This window comes from Cavia porcellus, unplaced genomic scaffold, assembly GCF_034190915.1.
Source record: "Cavia porcellus strain 051 isolate PalLab524CR breed Dunkin Hartley unplaced genomic scaffold, mCavPor4.1 scaffold_7, whole genome shotgun sequence".
In the NCBI taxonomy this organism is placed as follows: Eukaryota; Metazoa; Chordata; class Mammalia; order Rodentia; family Caviidae; genus Cavia; species Cavia porcellus.
In genome coordinates, this window is record NW_026947490.1 from 65,781,009 (window position 1) to 65,800,829 (window position 19,821).

General features: G+C 39.4%; 1 long non-coding RNA gene across 1 annotated transcript; it reads left to right on the forward strand.

Moving 5' to 3' along the window:
- The first annotated feature begins 274 nt into the window (after positions 1 to 274).
- LOC134477007 (uncharacterized) lies at positions 275 to 18,747 on the forward strand. The gene is made up of 3 exons (XR_010048881.1): positions 275 to 591; positions 15,479 to 15,602; positions 18,254 to 18,747. It is a non-coding gene; the product is annotated as an uncharacterized LOC134477007 (long non-coding RNA).
- Positions 18,748 to 19,821: the final 1,074 nt, after the last annotated feature.

Here is a 19,821-nt window from a genome sequence, read left to right on the forward strand (position 1 = left end):
TGTCTATGTGCACAGTTCTGATGACAGGGACTAAAGCCAACCTGGCTGGACATTTCTAGCCCTTGCCTGTCACTCAACACATAGAAACTATCCTGGACTGGTCTGAGGGTAGTCACTTCTGTTCTCAGAAACCTGGCCTTATTTCTACAGCTTTTCAAAGTCCCATGAGCAATGTTGTAATTTAATTTTGGTTCCCTTGGCTACAGTGGGTAGAAGTGTTTGCTAAAAACATTGGGAGTCAGGAAAGTGGTATTCAGAAATCGGCCATACAAAATCCACAGAGAAAGCCAGAGGCCATGTGGCTCTTGTAAGTGCTTTAGATCACCCCAGCTAAACTAAGTGACTTATGATTAAACTATAGCAACAGAATGGTGTACTCTTTAGAGAATATTGTGCAGTGGATAAGGTGAGGGGAAGTAGGAACAAGCTATTGACATACCTGGCACAAAATGCCTTAAGTCGTCTGCTCACCTTTTGTCCAGCCAGAACTGAACTAACATGAGCATGTGATGGAACAGAAGTGGAGATTTCAAGCAGGAGAATTGTGAGTGCAAGGTGCAGATGCACTCTGAATGAGTCCTGAGCCCTCAGGTAAGTCATTTGCATTCTCATGGCCTCGTTTCCTGTACAATGAGAGCTTAGGACTGGCCTGCATTTGGTTCTTCATCCTGGGATGCAGGCTCCTGTGCATATCTGCACTGCTCACCTCACTAACCCAGCTGTCCTTCACTCCAGGCAGGTTGGAAGAAGGAGCAAGAAGAATCTAGAAAGTTCTAAGAGGCATGCATTGAGCTTCTGGAAAGGAATTGGGGAGCTTGGGCTTTAAAGGGGATCCCCACATGGAGCAGGAAAGCCAAGACCGGTGACTGGCTCCACCTGCTACCCAGGAAAGGAACACAGCAGTTGTGATATCTCAATTCCCAGCAACTCAGCTGCTGGAAACAGTTTCGCTAGCCAAGCAGATTCTATACCAGGGAGGAGCTGGTGTTTTCTAGTTGTGTTCTTAAAATACCCTCCTGGCTCCTGCCTCTAACCTCTAGCCATAGAAATGCTGATTGCTTTAAAGGAACACAAACACAACCATTTAGGTAAACAGTATGGCTAGTTACTATACAGCAAAAAATGATTTTGTGTTAAGGATGCTGTGTTGACAATAATGTTTAACACTGTGGCCTGTCCACAGTCATTCAGTCTCCATAGGTCTTGAAAGTAATTGGACCATTGTCCTCTTTTATCATCCTGGCACCTCCATTCTAGATAATAAACACTAAAATCTAAACCAATGGCTTTCCATTATTAATATGGAGCAGAGCCTTGAAGTGTTTGCTGAAATACAGATTCTTGGACCATAGCACTAGAAATTTGAGCAGATCTGAGCAGATCTGAGATCTGAGGAGCTGAGGTGTACACTAGGGGGTGCTGACACTTGTGATGGAAGAGGACACAGCTGCAAATAAACTGACTTAAACCCTAAATCCCTGCCAGTTCCCATCACCTCCTGTCTTCCATTTTAGATCTTGACTTTTCCCCCCTGAGTCAGACAAACAAATCTCTTTCTTGCCTCTCATCTCTAGATTTAGTGAACATGGGCTTCCTGAGCCCCAGCACTGGATTCACAGTTACATTGTCTCTTGTGGCTCGAGAATCCCATCTCCTGAGCCTGAGCTCCACGCTTTCCTCTTCCATCCTTTATCTTTCCCATTTGCACCATCGCATCATTTAACTGCATCAAGCTCAGATTGGTGCTCTGGATGTTTCTACTTGTCACATTGCATTTATATGCTCCCAATAATTTTCTTCTGTAAATACCTTCCAGTTCCAACACAGACCACTCCTCGGCCTTTGGCTAAGATCAAGTGCAATTCCAGTATGGGATTCCGGGTTCTCTGCACTCAGGAAAGGCTCCCAGGCCTTACAAGACTCGCCACACTTCTCAGTCAGTGGAAGTAGGGCCTCCCACCCCTAGTTCCTAGTGAGTGACTAGAGAAGTGGGCAGCACTGCTGCAGAGGCTGGGCCTCCGCATGGCCTCACTGCTGTCCAGAGTTGCTTCTTTGCTTTGGATTAATTCATTCGTTTTTTTCCAAGAATTCCTGAGTTTGTCCCATTGCTTTGATTTCCACTGTACCCACCTGTTTCTTGGGATCAAGGTTTCCTTCCTTCTCTGGCTCCTGAGACTTAAGATCAGTCATAAATACCCTCCTACTCTTCAACTCTTGAAGTCAGCCACAATCCTTTAATCCTTTTGAAGCTGGAAACAGCTGGAAACAGGCTGAAGGTAAAAAGAAAAAAGAAAGAAAGACCCAAGGTCTCCCTGGTCAGGCTCCACAGCCTGTAACTGGAGCCAAGGTCTCAGGCTCCTCTGGATATCCTGTGTTCTCGGGTGTCCCTCCACAGGCCACTCTCCTTGAACCCCACAACTCGCCCTTCTCGGCACTATTGGCTTTTGCTTTTCTTCCACAATCTTTCTTCCTACCTCGATTTAAATTTTATTTCATTTCATGTTTCCTGTCAATCTCCTGAGGAGACACGGGAATTGGAATGATGTTAATTATGGATTTGGAGTCTCCCAAATATCTCAGAAAGACTCTTTTAGAGTTCAGAGACATTGACTGTCCCTCCAGCATCAACTTTTATTTTTTATTTTACTGTAAAAATGTATTTTACATTGCTAGAGTTTGAACCTCAGGTCTTCAGACTGAGTTATATCCCCAACCCCTTCGATTTTTATTTATTTGCAGACAGGATCTTACAAAGTCGCCAAGCTGCCTAGGTTAGATTCAAACTTATGATCCTCTTGCCTTGGCCTCCCAGACTGTTGGAATTAGTATGCTGGCCAGCCATCCACTTCTCCCAGGAATCAGAGCTAGGATGGAAGCTGACAAGACATTGGGTTGGCATCTCAGGGGCTCCAAAGAGGTAGAGATAATGGCCCATTTGTGGACTTGACCATGTTTTTCCAACATGCTTCCCCTTCCTCTCTGATTCCAGGTACAAAATCTTTCTCATAGCCAACCCCTCTTCCTTTGATTCACACCCCTGCTTGAAAAGAGGATCATCTGGCTCTTTCAGGGCTTCACTCTGAGCCCATAAATGAAACCACACCTCTGGACATGCTGCTCCATGCATGTTCCTTATGCACCCTGTGAGCTATAGGCCAGGGTTTGAAGCCCAGTTTACCATCTCATCGGCAACTGATCTAACCTTTCTATGCCTAGGTTTCCTCATCTTTAGAAAGGCATAGTAAACAGCTGGCTTATCAGGAAAGCTGTGGGGATATAGTGCATACAAAGCATTTAAACCATGCTAACAACTTGGTGATTGCTCACTATAATTATTTAAAAACTTATCCTATTATTATTTTGCCTCTGATTTTATGCTAATTTCTCATCCAGAAGATCTCAGTAGTTCAATTCAGATTACAATTATTTCTCAGACAGCCAAAAAGCAAACTATTTTTAATAGGTTGCTTTGTAATTTTTCTAACCGTATATAAAAAATTTAACACCATTTTGATCACACTAAATAACCTAAAATGCAAATTATTGAATAAACAATTGATCAATGGGAGACTAGGACTTTTCTTTTTCATAGTCTAAAGATGCTGTTTTGAGCAGCAATTGAATAATAAATTTGAAAACTAAACTTGTCACAGTGACCCCCTAGAAACTATATATATATTTTATTATTATTTTTATTTTTAAGAAAATAAACTTCTGGAATGTGGTGACTAGAGTGTCAACTTAATTGGCTTTGGGACCACCCAGGGGATTGGCAGAGCACATTCTTGGGTGTGTCTGGGTGGGTCACAGAGGCAGTGTGGCTTATGTCTCCTCTCTTGCCCCTTCCTCTCTGGCACTGTTCCTTTTCTCTGCTTCCAGGCCTCCCTGAACTGAACGGCTCTACTCTGCCACACTCACTCCTTTCTGCCATGATTTCCTGCCTTGGAGCCAGCCTACCAAGGCGAAATCCCTTGAAACATGAGCCAATGACACCTCCTATCCTTTAAGTTCTAGATGTCACATTGCCCCAGCACGGAAAGCTGGCTGGCCCAGCCTCTTGGGCGCCCTCCCAGGGAACTGAAACCCAGTGGTTCGTTCCTGTCTCCTGTGTGCCATTTACCAGCAGCTCACAGCTGCCTGTACCTCCAGCCCTGCCCGCAGGAAGATGTTGCCCGCATTGCCATTCTGCTGTCCCACTGTGGCGTGTACTGAGCTGCCTAACTGGGCTCTTGAGATCATTGTTCAAGGAATCAATTTTTTGTTTTTATACTGCTCTGGTTACACAAACTGCATAGCTTTGAGTGGTCTACTCCAACCTTATTTTTTTTTTTTCCTAAACTCAGTTTAATGTAACTCTCTGTTCTTTTTAATAAAGCATGAATTTTTAAAAGAAAATACATTTCAAATTAGAGCAGAAACATCTGTATTATCATTACCTTACAGATCAATTTCTTTTTTTTTTTTCTTTTTTTGTCGTTTTTTCATTTTTACCGGTACCAGGGATCGAACTCACGACCGCCTGCTTACAAGGCAGGTGCTTATGCCACTGAGCTAAATCCCCAGCCCCATCAATTTCAGTGTATGCATATTTCTTGTTGATATTTGGTCTCGAAATGAACAAAAAGAAAACTTAGGTATCTGCATGTTTGGAGTGAGACAGTGAGGTCCTTATGACCTTCTGCATCAGGTAGCATGGATAAAGGATTACCTGGTTTGTAAGACCAACTGAAAATACAAGTCAAACTGCACTTTCTGAGCTACAAATCCATGACTATAACAACCGCCTGAGATGACAAACTTATAAAGAGAAAAGGTTTATTTTGGATTAGTTTTGGAGATTCTGTCAGTAACCAATTGGTTCCTTTGCTCAGGGCCTGTGGTGAGGCAGCAGGTGTTGGCAGAGTGTCTGGCACAGTACGGGGCTCACATCACCTCCCAGAGGCACCACCACTTAAAGCGTCCATCAGCTCCTGATGACTCAGCCTTAAACACATGTGTCTTTGGGGTCATTCTGGATCCAAAGGATGATGTTATTGATAGTATTTTCTTGAAACCATTTTAGAGGACCTATATGTTTACTCTCAGTCTCTTTCTCTTTCTGTCTCTCTCTTGGGCTAATTTTTACCAAAATTTGTTTCCTACTGACTTGTTTCAGTGTTGGGATTCATGCTAAAAGAATAATTTACATTTCTTGAAAAAATAGTAATGAAAGATGTATCAAAGATATATCATAATATGAATTTAGAGAGATAATTTAGATATTTGACTATTTCATATATAAGCCTCTTATGTTGCTTTATCCTGTGATATGTGATACATTTGGTCAAAATGATAGCATCAAATAAAACAGCATGGTATACATTCAATACAGAAACTATCCCTTGGTATGAAATATATAAGGCTCAAATCTTTGTTACATTTATTATCACATACTTACCATTTTCTTTATATATGTTTTTTAATTTAAAATCATAACAATATCTAAAAAATTAGTACCAATGTTGTCTAAATGCTTCCTGGGTGCCAAGCACTTTTGAAGCATTCCAGTGGTACTGACTCATTAGACTTTTTCTTTTTTTTTTGGTACTGGGAATCAAATGCATGATCTCACAGGTGCTTATGCCACCGAGTTAAATCTCCAGCCCTAGACTTTATTTGACTTTATATCACACTCCAGTAGATATCTCATATGTTCACTTTCTGGAAAGGAAACTGAGGCACAGAAAGTCTACTGTGCCTGAGGTCACACAGCTACTGTATGCAAAGCCAACATTCTGGTTCTAGAGCCAGTGGGAAAGTTATCCAGGCTCCTTGTCATCACCATTCTATCCTAACGAGGAAATAAATATCATCTGCTTGATAAGTGAAGAAACTGAAGCTTCTAAGGAGTAAGTACTTTGGGCAAAGTCACAAGTATTAAGTGGTAAAATGGAGTTTTGAAATGAGAAAACATAAGCATTTAAGTTATTGGATCCCTTCTGAATTTCTACACCTTCTCCTACATGCTCCTAAAATCCCACCAGACCCCCTTGTCTCTTAAATGTTTTGGGGGCTTCAGGTAGAAAAGCCTCAGCAGCTGGGCATGGTGGCTCATGCTTGTAATCCCAGTATTCAGGAGGCTGAGGCAGGAGAATTGTTGCAAATTTAAAATCAGCCTGGGCTACGATGTGAGCTTGAGACCAGCCTGAACTATGTAGTGAGACCTTGTCTCAAAAACAAAAACAAAAAAGCCTCAACAAATTTATTGCTGTTAAATTTACATGTTTGTCATCTATTTCTAAAGTGTAGGTAGAAATAAAAATACCTGCTTTACACAGGAAGTCTTTTCGTTTTTTACTAAAGATATCCATTTTAAAGTGTCCTTTAAAAAAAGTTCTCAAATATGTAAATACTTCCTTGATTTCCATTTTAAAACTCCCTTGAATGAACTTGGCAGAAAATTGGTCATTCCTGATAGCTTTGAAATTCCCCCCAATTTAAAATGCCATGGGAAGATAAACAAAAAAACTAAAAATGGAAACTAAAGCTAAATAGAGCATATGAAAAACTCAGCTTGATCCTCCACTGCCTGTGTCATTCAGAAGATTGTACAGAGGAACATATTTTTTTAATTAAAAGTCACACGCTCTTCAGAACAGGCAGATGTTCTTGGAGGAGATGAGACCTGTTTCTGATTCAGCCATTCTGTTACAGTGATACATCAGGGTAGCACTAACCAGAAAAACAGACATATCTCTCAACATATCCTGGTGTAAGCTAGAGTTCTGCTTTCTGCCTGTAGTCACCATCTCCTTTTTTGTTTCTGTCAATCTCTTCAGTTATTCATCTCTCACCAGACTGGTAGTAGAAAGTGGGGTGGAGGAAAGGAGTGCAGAGTATTGGAGAAATGATTTAGCAGCTCCCAGTGGAAGAAGCCATTCATGGACCCAGGAACATCCTGTTCTCTTCTGAGACCAAACCTAACCCTCCAGTCTAGGTTTGTCCTAGTTTGTCCATGCTGTATTTGGGCATGAACTGTACTAAATTCTGCCCGTCAGCCTTTCCTCCACCTTGGATAGGAGAGGTCATTTTTATATACCCTCTTTCCAAGCAGGCCTTCATTCTCTAGGTACTGGGAGTTCCAGGTATCTTCAGAATGGCCAATCCGGATTGCCTCACCTGGACAGTCAGGACACGTTTCCTCTCCAGAGATGACATTCGGCCAGAGACCGGTATTGTGCACACAGCCTTGCCCCGCTATTTCAAGGTGGTGCAATGTTGTGGAGCTGCTCATATTCCAGAGTTCCCTGTGAGCTCAGGCTGAGACCAGACTTCAGACAAACCATGTACTCATCTACCTCCTTCCTCAACCTCCGGCAGCCTCACTCCCTGATGGGTTTAACCCGCAAGCAGGGGCTAACAAAATCCCAGGAATCCCCATCTCAGGCTCCACTATTCAGAATACCAACCTAAGATAGTATATTGAACTAAAAAATAATGAACTGAATAATGTCCCTCTAGGTAGGTGCATTTGGTATCTTGTAAATACAGGTTACACAGAAACTCTAGTGTACATAGTTTTTATTTTATAAATTTCAAATTAAATTCCCAAAGACACAGAGCCAGGATATTTTGAATCTTGAAACACACTGCCAAGTTATTTTTCTTTAGGGATTGTTGCAATTGTATTGCTTCCAGCAATATTTCAGAGCACAAATTACACAGAGCAACCGGCACCAGAAATCATCCTTAGTCCGAACTCCTAAGCCTATGCTACTGCTGCTTTTGTTTGTATGTTCTGGGTTGCTAATGAGGTTGAAAATTTCCCCACACTTGTCTTCTAATTGCACAGCTTTCTTATGTAGGTCTCCAATCTAAGGAGAAAAATCCACGCCAGGTTTCCACAAGTTTCAACACCACGAGATTGATCTCAATGTGTGTGAGGCCTTTCAGTTCCATGGAAGACAATTCCAAGTTTAAAAACTGGGCAAAGTCATCGGGACTGTTTTTCCTGTGTAGAAAGGTTAAAGTAAAGCAGATGTGAGACCAGCATCAAACTGCTTTTCTCAAACTGGATTCTGTCAGGGAATATTAACTCTTGAACATTCACATGAGAAGGTTGAAGAAATAATGTGTCATTAAACTTACTTTGCATTTCTTTTTGTTAATAACAACAAACGTACTAAATAGCCTAAGCATGATTTTGATCAGTGCCGCCTTCGCCTCATCCCCTCAGCTGCTTGGCATGCTCCTCGTTTCTCTGTCCCCCCCTCTCCTTCTACTTCAAGTGCCTGGACGGACAGCAAATGTCCACCAGGTTTCTGCCTTTGGGTCTTTTGTTGTTTCCCCTTTACAGTCTATTTGGTGATTTTCTTAAAGTGTGAGATGAAACTATCTAGACTGGGTTTTTCCAGATCTTCCCATTTTACTCAGGAGTGAAATTCCTGAGGGTTCCCTCCAAATTCAGCAGAACTCTCACACTGGGGGAGGGCATTCACCCTGGGGGCCCGCTGCCATCAGTAAGTACAGGTCAGTAGGAAAAGCCACAGAGACAGGGTGGATACTTCCACATAATTCCCAGACTACCATCTGACCACTGACCTTCTATGTCAGGAGGGTTTGTTTCCTAGAGACAGGGATATAAAGAAGAAGGTTTAGCCCCAGGGTATAGAAGATGTGATAAAACATTACGTTTACATTTGTAAAAATTATAGTAAAAGACACATTGCCATGAATCTGCCTCAAAATACTCCCCCTCACTTAGGAAACACTTATATTTCTTGCCACTTTCTGAAGCAGTTCTGGAAATCTTTGATATCTTTAGTTGTTCTCTCATGGCTGTCTTGATGTCCTGAATCAGCTGAAAATGTTTACCCTTCTCACTTTGACTCTAAGGAAGAGCTGGAAATTAAGCCCCAGTGACTCTCCAGATCCAGTGAATACAGCAGATGAGGACGTGAGGCAATGTTTTTGAGAGCCTACCTTTCTGGTGGATGGCACACAGAAAATTAAAAAATCACCATATTTTTAATCATACTTTGTAAAGCCACATCACAAAAGAAGATTTCCAAAACTGCTTCAGAAAGTGGCAGGAATGACGTAGTAAGTGTCTGAAGGGAGAGGGAGGATTTTTGAGGGTATTAACGGCAATGTACCTTTTTACTGTAATATTGTTTTGAGTTTAAACATTCACTATATATGGGAAGGGGATTTAGCTCAGGGGCATAAGCTCTTGCCTAGCAAGCAAGGTCATGAGTTTGATCCCCAGTACCAACAAACAAACAAAAACCCCAAAACAAAAGCAAAGTAAAAACATTCACCATACATTTTGAGTACCCCTTGCATGTTTTGAGCCTGTTATAACTTTGTATTACTTGTCATCTATAACTGCAGATTTCACATCCAATTTCTTTTGTTTGAGACATGGTTTCACCATGTAGTTCAAGCTGGCCTTGAACTCCTTATGTAGGCCAAGAACCTCAGACTTATGGCAATTCTCCTGCCCCAGTCTCCCAAATGGTAGAACTACAGGCACACCCTACTTCACTTGGCATATACCTGACTTTCAAATTGTCTTAAAAGAAAAAAGACCCATTAATATTAGCCTCCAGCTTTCCAGATGGCAAGCTACTGCTCCCCCTTTAAGTGAGTCAACACAGCAGTTTGCCGCAGTCCCCAGCACTCCCCACAGCCTTAAACCTCCCTGTTGGCTCTTTTCTTGATTCCTTTCCTTCCCTCTGCATACACTTCTCCTGGTTGAGATTCTCGCTCTTCATACCTCCTTCACTCTCCCTCTTTTGGCCCAGCCTCTTCCATTCAGAAATCTGGTGTCCCCTCTAACCTAGAGCCTCTCTTGACTGCCCACTGTCACCACTACCTAACAAGTTCATCATGGACTCCTCTATCCCGATTCTTTGTGTCTGTGGAGCCGTGCGCACTTACCTACAAACCCTGGATGCTCAATGGATGCTGAGAGGCAACTTTGCAGCAGGTGCTCTGCGAGGGTCTTCACATAACAATGAGACAGAAAAGGCTCCTGGGAAACCCAGAGTGTGTGGATTATGGGAAACGCTTGGCTCACAGGTTGAGTGCGTGCTATGGGAGTGCAAGGAAAGCCAGGCCATCAGAACTGGGCTGCCTGCAACAAATGACTCACTGGATCCAAGATGTGAGGAGTAAGGAGGAACTAGTTTAGCTAGTAAAGTGGGGGAAAGTGAATTGCAGAGGAGGTATTATTCATGAAGGCGTGGAAGCACAAATCACGGAGCGTGTACTGGGAATTGTCACTGGTTCTCTCATGCTCCAGAGAAGGGTACATCCCCTGAAGCAGTGAAAAATGAGCCAAGAATCACTTTCACCTATTCCTTTTCTCAAAACCTAGGCTTTCCTGGATTCCAGTTGAAATTGTAGAATAGATTAAACATAACAACTAAAATAAATAAAAGCAATTCTATTTTAGAACACATATTTAACTTTTATCTCGAGATGTACACTTTTGGCTTTAGTTGTGTGACATTATGTGCACACGGAGTTTACCAATGATCTTTCTCTGAAACAGAGTCTAGAGGGGAGTCTAGAAGCAAGAACACAATCCAGACCATTTTTCACATCAATCCAACCCTTTATTCTCACAACCAGAAATGTACAAATTAAGGAAAAAGGTCTCACAAACATAGACAATAAAAATTAGATAAGGATGTGCAATGCTTGCCTATCTTGGGTAAAATCAGAATCTATTTTACCCCCAAATTTTCCAAACTATTTTCTGGAAGTTGTGAATCAAATGATTCCCCACAGCTGTTCTTGAGAATTATATGGCAAATATAAAATTTAAGAGGGTAAACAATTTCCCCCAAACTTTCCAATGGAATTATCTGCCATAATGTCAAGAAGATACAATCTGACCTCATCTTGCAAGGAGACTAGCTACCCCCTCTACAAACACTTTCAAGACTTAAGTTAGAGAAAGCACTAATTTTAGCAGCAATTCACTACCCTTTAGCTGGATTTTAGTTGTAATTGCCTGAAGTATACTTAATATGCATTAATATTGATGTTTTCTCCTAAGATTTCAAGTTATATATACAACACTCTAAATATATCTGCCAAATATGCCAAGTATCAATGAAAAATATTAATTTTGAAAATCTGAATTGGTAGTTTCCTTGATGTTCTAAAAATGAATCTGCTGCATTCTTCAATCAAGTATCTTTCCTTTTGATAACAAATTTCAGGGCTATACATAATTCTGTCATAAAGCACTCAAATCTTCACAAAATAAAACACAACGACTCTAGAACTTTCCATGGAGTTGACTATTTTGATAATCATATGAGTAATCCTTAAAGATTACCCAGCAGGGTTTAGAATGTTTAGTAGTGAATAACTGATTTTTTTTTACCCTGCCAAATTTCTTGCTATGAATTTTGTGTTGCACATTTTTATGCATTTTTTTAGCTCATTTGTTCACAAGAATTTTGAAAGAGCTTCGAAGATATTATTAGGTTTAGTTGTATCCTTGACAGCCTGAGAAAACAGCTCTTTCTCTCCTACTCCAGTTTTAACAAGTCATGCAGAAACACACAGGATAGCCCCAAGTTCCTAGGGGCAATCATAAGATGTGTCCAAATACTAGTAAGTAAATATGATGATTTGATCTTCTGCAGAACTCAAACTGTGATAACATCATGTAAGACATTCTTTGCCTGGCTGCAGGATCTGAGAAAGAAAAGCTCCAGGACAGGTCCTAAATAATCTCTCAGATAAATTCTGGCAGCACAGAATGCACAATTCCCCTATAATTTTTCCAACATTATGAAATGTTATCCTCCAGTGATTAAAAGCACCGCTTAGCCAGGTGTGTAGATAAGTGGTAGAGCACTTGCCTAGCATGTTTAAGGCCCTGGGTTCAATCCCCTTGGTGGGTGTTGTGTTTAGATAAAAGTAGACTGAGAAACTTGGGCCATTTACAATACATTTGGACCTAATATATTAAATATCATCAGACTTGTGTTTTAGCTGTCACCTTCAGCTCTCCATCACTGTGACAAAATACCCGAGGTGGACTATAAGGAAGAAAGTTTCCTTGGTTCACAGCAGCATGGAGACTTGTTGTACTGTCTTTGGGCCTGTGGTGAGGCAGCACACCTGGTTGGGGCACATGGCACAGGAAGCCGATCAGCTCATAACATCTGCGAAGCAACAGGGAGAAAGGAGAGGCCAGGGTCCCAGTGTCCCTTTCAAGGACACTCCTCCAGCCACCTAACTTCCTTCTACTAGGCCCCACTTCCTACAGGTCTACCATTCTCAACAGTAATGAGCTGGAGAGCAAGCCTCTAACACTAACGTTTCAAACCCAAACTATAGCAGCTGCTGTGCAGAAAAAGGAAAAAAAAAAATCAGTGAGAAATATTTAGAGCCAGTGTTAAGCTGGTTTTTGAGTCCTGAGCAATCCTGATGGCTGCTGGTCTGTGACTGCCTCGCTTCTCCCTCATACTTGAGCCCAATGAGCACGATGATTGCTCATTTATTTTTATGTACATACACTTATCTCAGCAGCCTAAAGCACAGTGCCTTTTAATGGAAACTTAGACAAGGTTTAAAATATTCTTTAAGACTCTCCGATTTCTTAGTTGCTATTAGACTGAACTCCATTGACAGACAATGCCAAGATATATAAAGAAAAAAGAATCATTCCCTCAGTCTCCCACAGACTCATCCCTCTGATGTAAAGTCAGGCATCCATTCATCTATTCTTTATGCACCTACAAACATGTATATTTGTATTTATATTTACATGCACAAAAACATGCGGTTCTTTTATTACTATTAGTACTATATGGCACATTTTCCTGACGCTTGCTTTGTAACAGCAGTTTCTTCTGGATGATCCAACTGGTTTATATGCAGACCTATAGCTCACACACAACAAACTATGATTCTGATTCATAGAAGAAAGTTTTTATTATGTACTTTTCCATCAAGTAACATGGTGCAAGTTTTCATTTATCAAGGTATTATGTCCATCAAGAAAAAAAGTTTTTCATACAGATATTGTAATTTTTTGCTAAATTTATTCCTTTAGTAGTTTTGCTATTATGAAGAGGGTTTTATTTTCTATTCATATTTAACTCATGACAGAGATTTATTTAGCTCACAGTGGGGAGCTTCAAGGTGTTGGTAATAGCTGAGTTCTGATGAGGGGTCTCAGCTGGGTCACTGGATAGTCCATAGAAATGGTGGCATGTGTCTGAGGAAGAGATCACACCTTGAACAGGAAGCCACAGAAGTTACATTGGGTTAGGATGAGGCTTTTATAATAATCCTTTCTCTTGAAAGATTACCAAGGAATCACATAATAGCTGCCTTAATTCCTGTCAAGAGCATGTCCCAATGACCTAAGGATCTCCCACTAGACTCCATCCCTTAAATGTTTCACCACCTCATAATTCATTATCCTAGGAGCTATACTTCCAAATGCATGGACCTTGAAGAGTAAACCACATCCAAATCATAATGTTGTCGAATACCTTCAGAGAGAAGGCATGCTTCCTCTCCCCATTTGGGCTGGCCATGTGACTTACTTTTGGCGATGAATGTGCGTGGACAAGAAATAAATTGAGAAAGAAGTTCCAAATTCAGTTGTGTGACAGCCTGAGTGTCTGCTCTTGGGCATGAAAACGTCTATGGAAGGGCTGCTCCTCCAGCCTAGCTCCCAAAATGAGAATTCTTGTGAAGCAGATTTGCAGCCAACCTATAGCTGCAAGCACAGCAGCAGCCGAGTGCCAGGAACTGGAAGAATCTTGTGTTTTACTTTATACTCAAGCTAATTTGCTGGTTTACCAGGTATTGGGAGAAAATATCTAGGCCAGAGACTGAAGACTTTATTATAGAAAAAGTTGAGTGACAATGTCAGCATGTATGAATCTACTCTCTGAGTCTTCATTCTGGCTGTGGTAATGTGAATGGGCCCAGTTAGGACAAATAGAAAGGCTTCATAGAACACTGGCCTTGAAATCCTATTATTTCACAGCAAGCCGTGGGCAAACCTGCTCTTTGCTCCAAAAGCAGAAATCAACTCCTTCAAGGTTGCCCACAGTAAACACAACCCCGAGAAAATGATGGGTAAGAAATGATCAAGCCCTGTATGTTTAGTGTACCCAGAAAGTCATGTAGGAACACAAACAACCCATGCAGCAATGTCTCCCAACACCAAATCTCAGTTTGTATGTGGTAAGAAACAAATGTTGTTTAAGCCACTGTGGTATTAAAGAAAATCCATTAAAATTTGTGTATTTATCTTACATCTTGCCACCTTATCTGATTCTCTTTTTAAAAATACAGTTTAATATAGCTTCTTGGGTTTTTTATAACCTCTGCAAATAATATAAACTATTTATTGTTTTTCAGCATTTATATTATTGAATTTTTGCCTTGTATTTTAACCTAAACTCCAAAATAATTTTGAACAATAATGATAGTAAATGTATCACTTTTAGTTATGATCACTTAGTCCAAACCTAACTTCTCCTACCATACTTGTCTCACCTGATCTGGAACTCTACAAATCATAGTGCTGCTTTGGAATTCTGTTGCCCATTAAGTTGTGCAGATGAAGCTGCTTCAGAGAAATCACAGGCAGGATGGTGACTTAACAACAAAGGAAATAATAAATACATATAGTTTGTAGGGTATGTGACATTCCTGAGGAGAATCAATTTCAGTGAATTAAAATGCCAACTTGAGGGAATTTGTTTTTCTTTTGAATAGGGTTTATTAAGACATGCAATTTTTATAATTACATCAATTGTATGTACGTAAAAGTACTAGAAAGTTGGCAGTTTAAAATTCTAAACTGACTTAAAAAAAGAGGGTTATTTTATTCAAGCTTTTTCACCAGCTTTCTAAAATGCCAACCAAAGGATAAAACATGAAACATGTATTTAATGTTAAGCTGGTGTAAATAGCCCCTCTATTGTACGGCATAAGGATTGGTCAGTTTCCTATAGGTTTTTTTGTTTTATAAATTGTTTTTCACTGGTTTAGTTTTCATTTGCTTGTTTTAAAAACACTGATGCCATTTTCAAACAGCAACAACATATATACCAAGGGAAAATTATGTGATGCAAATATTAATGAAAAATCAGAATATGTCCTGGTTTTAAACTGGAATTCTACACTGTAGGAATTGTAAGTTTTTACTTGTATATTCTATCAATTCTTGTAGGTTCTTAGATTTGATGAAAATCGTTGAATCTTGGGGGAGGGGTGTCAAAAGGCCAACAGAATAAATAATGCAGAAAAGTCAGTAAACGTCTCAGCTCTTCCACCATCTTTTCTGTTTGGAAAGTAAGTCTTTGCAGCTATGTTTCCTATCTTGATTTCTTACACAAGAATGTTTACCATGTTCTGAATTAACCAGCAATTGGTGTGTGCTGAAGGCTCATTTATTTCTTACAAATGTCACTAACCCACTCCTCTCCTCTTAAATTTAAAACAGCTGCTACCCTGGCTAGGAACTAAATTTTTGCAGACAGAATTCCAGACTCTCCGTACTCCTGTATTACACTACTGGTAATAATAATCTCTGTCCATCAAGGTGACAAGGAACAATGTGCTTCAAGGTATATATTTTCTGTCTCTATATAAAGAGCTAAAACTTTCATTTTGTTAATAAAACCTCATGATTGAATTAAAACACTGATACTGGGGCCATTCAAAATACCATAATTTAGTTTTACTTGAAACACCCATAACTTCCAATGTTGTTTCCTTTCCGTGGAGTTATATTTTAAAATAGTATTTCCAAATTAGAGTACTAGGTCCAAGTAAAATATTAAAAAGCAAAGTAAATTTGGAAAAAGAAAAACATTCCCTAATTTTAAATTCAGTTATAGTTTTTTCAAATTACATTTTTCACAATTTAGAATTTATAAACTTCTCAACTCTTATCTGTAAAGAAAGCAACAATTTCAACTCTTTAAATGAGGGTTTATTATCTGAGATTATGAAAAAATGAATTGGAAATAATCATTAAATCCTTGGGTTTTTCAAATACACAAGGCTTTTTTCATTTTACTGTGTTTGTGCTTTGTTATCAAAAAGAATTTTATTCTTTAGAGTTTCTTGCAGAGCGATTTGATTTTTGTAAAGATAGATGCAGCTGTTTTGAAAATGCTAAAGATTATTCTCATACATAAATCACTGAAAAAGACAGTAAAGAATGTAAAAGGTACTTCATGATCTATCAGAGTGAAATCCAAGTCATTCTTCACAGTAAATTCATGCTTTCCTGCAAGATAAGATCTCATGCTGATAAGAACTTTATCTCTGAAACAAAATTTTTTTGGAGGGAACTCTAGTATTACAATTCATAAAATCAAGTTTATCAATACATACACTTATTTTACAACAGCCACCTAACTCTCTAGATGCTATAAAGTACTGATGTGAAGAGTAGTAATATTCTATAATATAAATACATGGAAGTGAAGAAATAATTGTTTAATATTAAAAAGTTCACTGATGAATAAAATTAAAATGCCCAATAATCCTTAATTAATACCTTTAGAATCCCTTCCTTAGTGGTGAGAATTAACTTTGCAGTTAATTTGACATTTTACAGTGTGGAAAAGCAAGATAAAAAATGAGCCTCTGGAGAATGGAAGGAAAATTTCCAGTCTCTCACTAACCAATCCAATTTAGTCTGGTTTTTCTTCAATACTTTTTTTTTTCTGAATCATTAGTGTTTCCAATCTTAGCCCTTCCTATTTCATTTTTAAAAACAAATGAACTAGTTTAAAGATCTAAGGTTTTAATTTCATTTTATTTAGCAGTGTATGGCTGGATTTGTTGCTAATCAATGTGGCAACTGAGAATTTAAAAAGTTTTAAAAATACAGTGTTAAAGATTCATAACATTTCTACTCTAGGTATAAAACAGGAAGACATAAATGCAGCTTAAATTTCCAAATGTTTTAATACTTTTAACAATGCCCAACTTATCTTGGTGTTTATTCATTCACCAAAAATATACTAATAATTTATACTGCACTGGAGGTCCCAGGTAGTGGCACTTCCTATTTAATAGAGAGACACAGGTGAATTAATGATAGAGAGCAAATTCTTATGTAGAATTACATACTCCTATGAGGAGACTTCCTTAATGAAATACTTCCCAGCAGAAGTGCTAAGTGATTCACAGCCTTAACAAACAAGGATAAACAGATAGTGGGACATTTACCTCTGACAGAGAGAAGGTCATATACAAAGAAATGGATAGGGGAAATGTGAAACTACAGATAAAAGATAAGTCAGTGGTGACAAAGTTGAGGAGAGACATGAACTTGAGCCAGAATTTGTATGCCAAACTAAGGAGTTAATATGCTAAGTCTGCTGGCAAAGGATTTTAAGCAGAGGAATGATAGTATTAGTTTTGAGATTATGGTAGGTCAGACTCCCTAAGAAGCAGTCTTCAGGACTCCCAGATGTCTACAGAGCAGTCCATGTGTGGAGTAATTTTGGAGGTAGTCTGGCAAAGGAGTGATATACCTTACATCAGCTGCCACGTAGCTGCACCAGGGGCTGCAGCTGATCTTAGGGGAAGTTCTGGAGATGCAAACTCTGTCCACAGTTGTCCTAATGAGACCAGGTGGCCATGCCTTTGCACAACACTGAGATGTCACTGGATATGCCTGTTCCCAGGGAGGAGAGGTAACCTTGGGCAAGGCACATTGCTGCAGGTGGGGACAACGCTTACAGGGGTGCTGCTATAGGCGATCATTTACCTACAACCCACAGCAGAAATGAGTGTCTTGGTTCTGAAAAGGAATCTGAGCTGTGCACCACAGAACCCTCTACAGGTGCCTTATTTATTGCCTAAACCTAAGTCAAAAAGGATGGTATTAGGGTAAAAAAGACTGGAAAGAATTTTGCAAAAGTGGATAATGCCAAACACACACAGTAATCCAGTCTCTGTGTGCGTGTGTGTGTGTGCGTGTGAGTGTGTGTCTGTGTGGTGGGGGAAGGTAATGTAGCCTGCAACTACAGAAAAAAGGTAGTGTTCACATGCTAGTGTTCACCTTGACTCCCATCTCACACTATATAAAAACTTAATTCAAAATGACTGTAGTCTTCCTTACAAAAGTAAACCAAAAATAAGGTGAATAAATTCTTTAGCTCCTCTTACTCTTACTTACTTTTAGTTGACTTTTTAAAAAATCTCATGAATTCTGGAGATCATTCAGCTGATGTATGGGTCATAATTTGTTTTTCAGGGATTTGGAGGATACTTTTGTCAAAATCTCTGATCTTTCACTTGGGCCTGCACACAGAAAGTCCAGGGGTGCCACTCTGCTGTCAGATGGCCAAAGCTCTACTTTCAGATCATGTTAACACCAACATTTTCTGAATACGTCTCCTGTGAAGATCCATGAAGTCTGATGTTTATAGGACCACTGATTGTTCACCTCCAATGACCGTTCTCCACACCTTAACTAATCCTTCCTTAAGAATATTCCCGAACTCTATTCGTGGAAGGTGGATTTGAGACTTGGGTCTCAAATTTCTCTCTCCCCATGGCTATCTTGCAAACACGTACTTCCTCTTTTACAAAACTGTGTTTCAGAGAATATGTCACTATCATAATCATGAGATGGGTATATGGGATGCCCTGGACAAAAGTCATTAATTATGTATTATCACTTGTAAAATATTATTGTACATAAATTGTTACTTTAAAAAATAAGACAAAAAATAAATTTGTACTTCATGTTTGGTTGTTTTATTTGCTTAAATTCTGGTTTCTGAGAAAAATCCTTTTTATAACCTTTTGTATTTACTGAATACTGGCAGTATACCAGTCTGTGCTTTTGATAAATGGCTCAGGTTTATTTAAGAAGGGAACTAGACAACTGTAGATTAATGCTTTAGCTACTAGTGAATTGACCACTAAGACCATTTGAAGAAACACATCTACTTTACATGACATGGACATTTTAAAATAATAATAAAAAGACAAGAGTCTTAATTTATAAAACAAAAATTCAAAGTAATTTAATGTAAAATAGGCCTGTCTTTCCTAGATTGCTTTTGTGTACTTGTGAAAATGCAGCAAGGGCCTATTTATTTGGATACATATGGCTAGGTAAGAATTTTACAGTGAAAAAAAAAAGAATTTTTCTGAGCTATAAGACAGGGCTAATGGCAACTCTTTACCTTTTTCTTCTTCATCCTTCCATAATGCAAACACCTTTAAGTATTATCATAAATTTCTACTGACATTACTATTCTGCTTCATATTCAATGAAAGGGTAGATCTGTAGTTAAAGCCAGAAAATAGCTATAAAGCATGTGTCTTAATTCATATGGGCTGCTCTAACAAAATGCCATTAGCTGAACAGCCCATAAAACAGAAATCTATTTTCTTCAATTCTGGAAGCTGGAAATCCAAGAGCAAAGTATCAGCAGATTTGATGTGCGGTGAGGACCTGTTTACTGACCCATGGACCCAGTCTTTGAGGTGTCCTCATCTGAGGGACAGGCAGGGCAGCTTTCTGAAGCCTGCTCTATCATCAGGGCTCCACCTTCCTAATGTACTGGAGATCAGGTTTTAACATTTGAGTGTTGGGGGGAACACAGACAGCACCATGAGAATCTATATATAAAAATAAAGTGTCATTCATATATGTCATTTCCCCATTCAAATATCAGCCTTTGACACAGCTGCGATTTGTTCTGTGACACCTGAGTCATCCCAACTCTAACATTTAATTTTTAAAAATTAAATCCAATCTGGCTTGGCTTTCATACACAGGAGAGACAGAAAATGCAATGTATGTGTCTT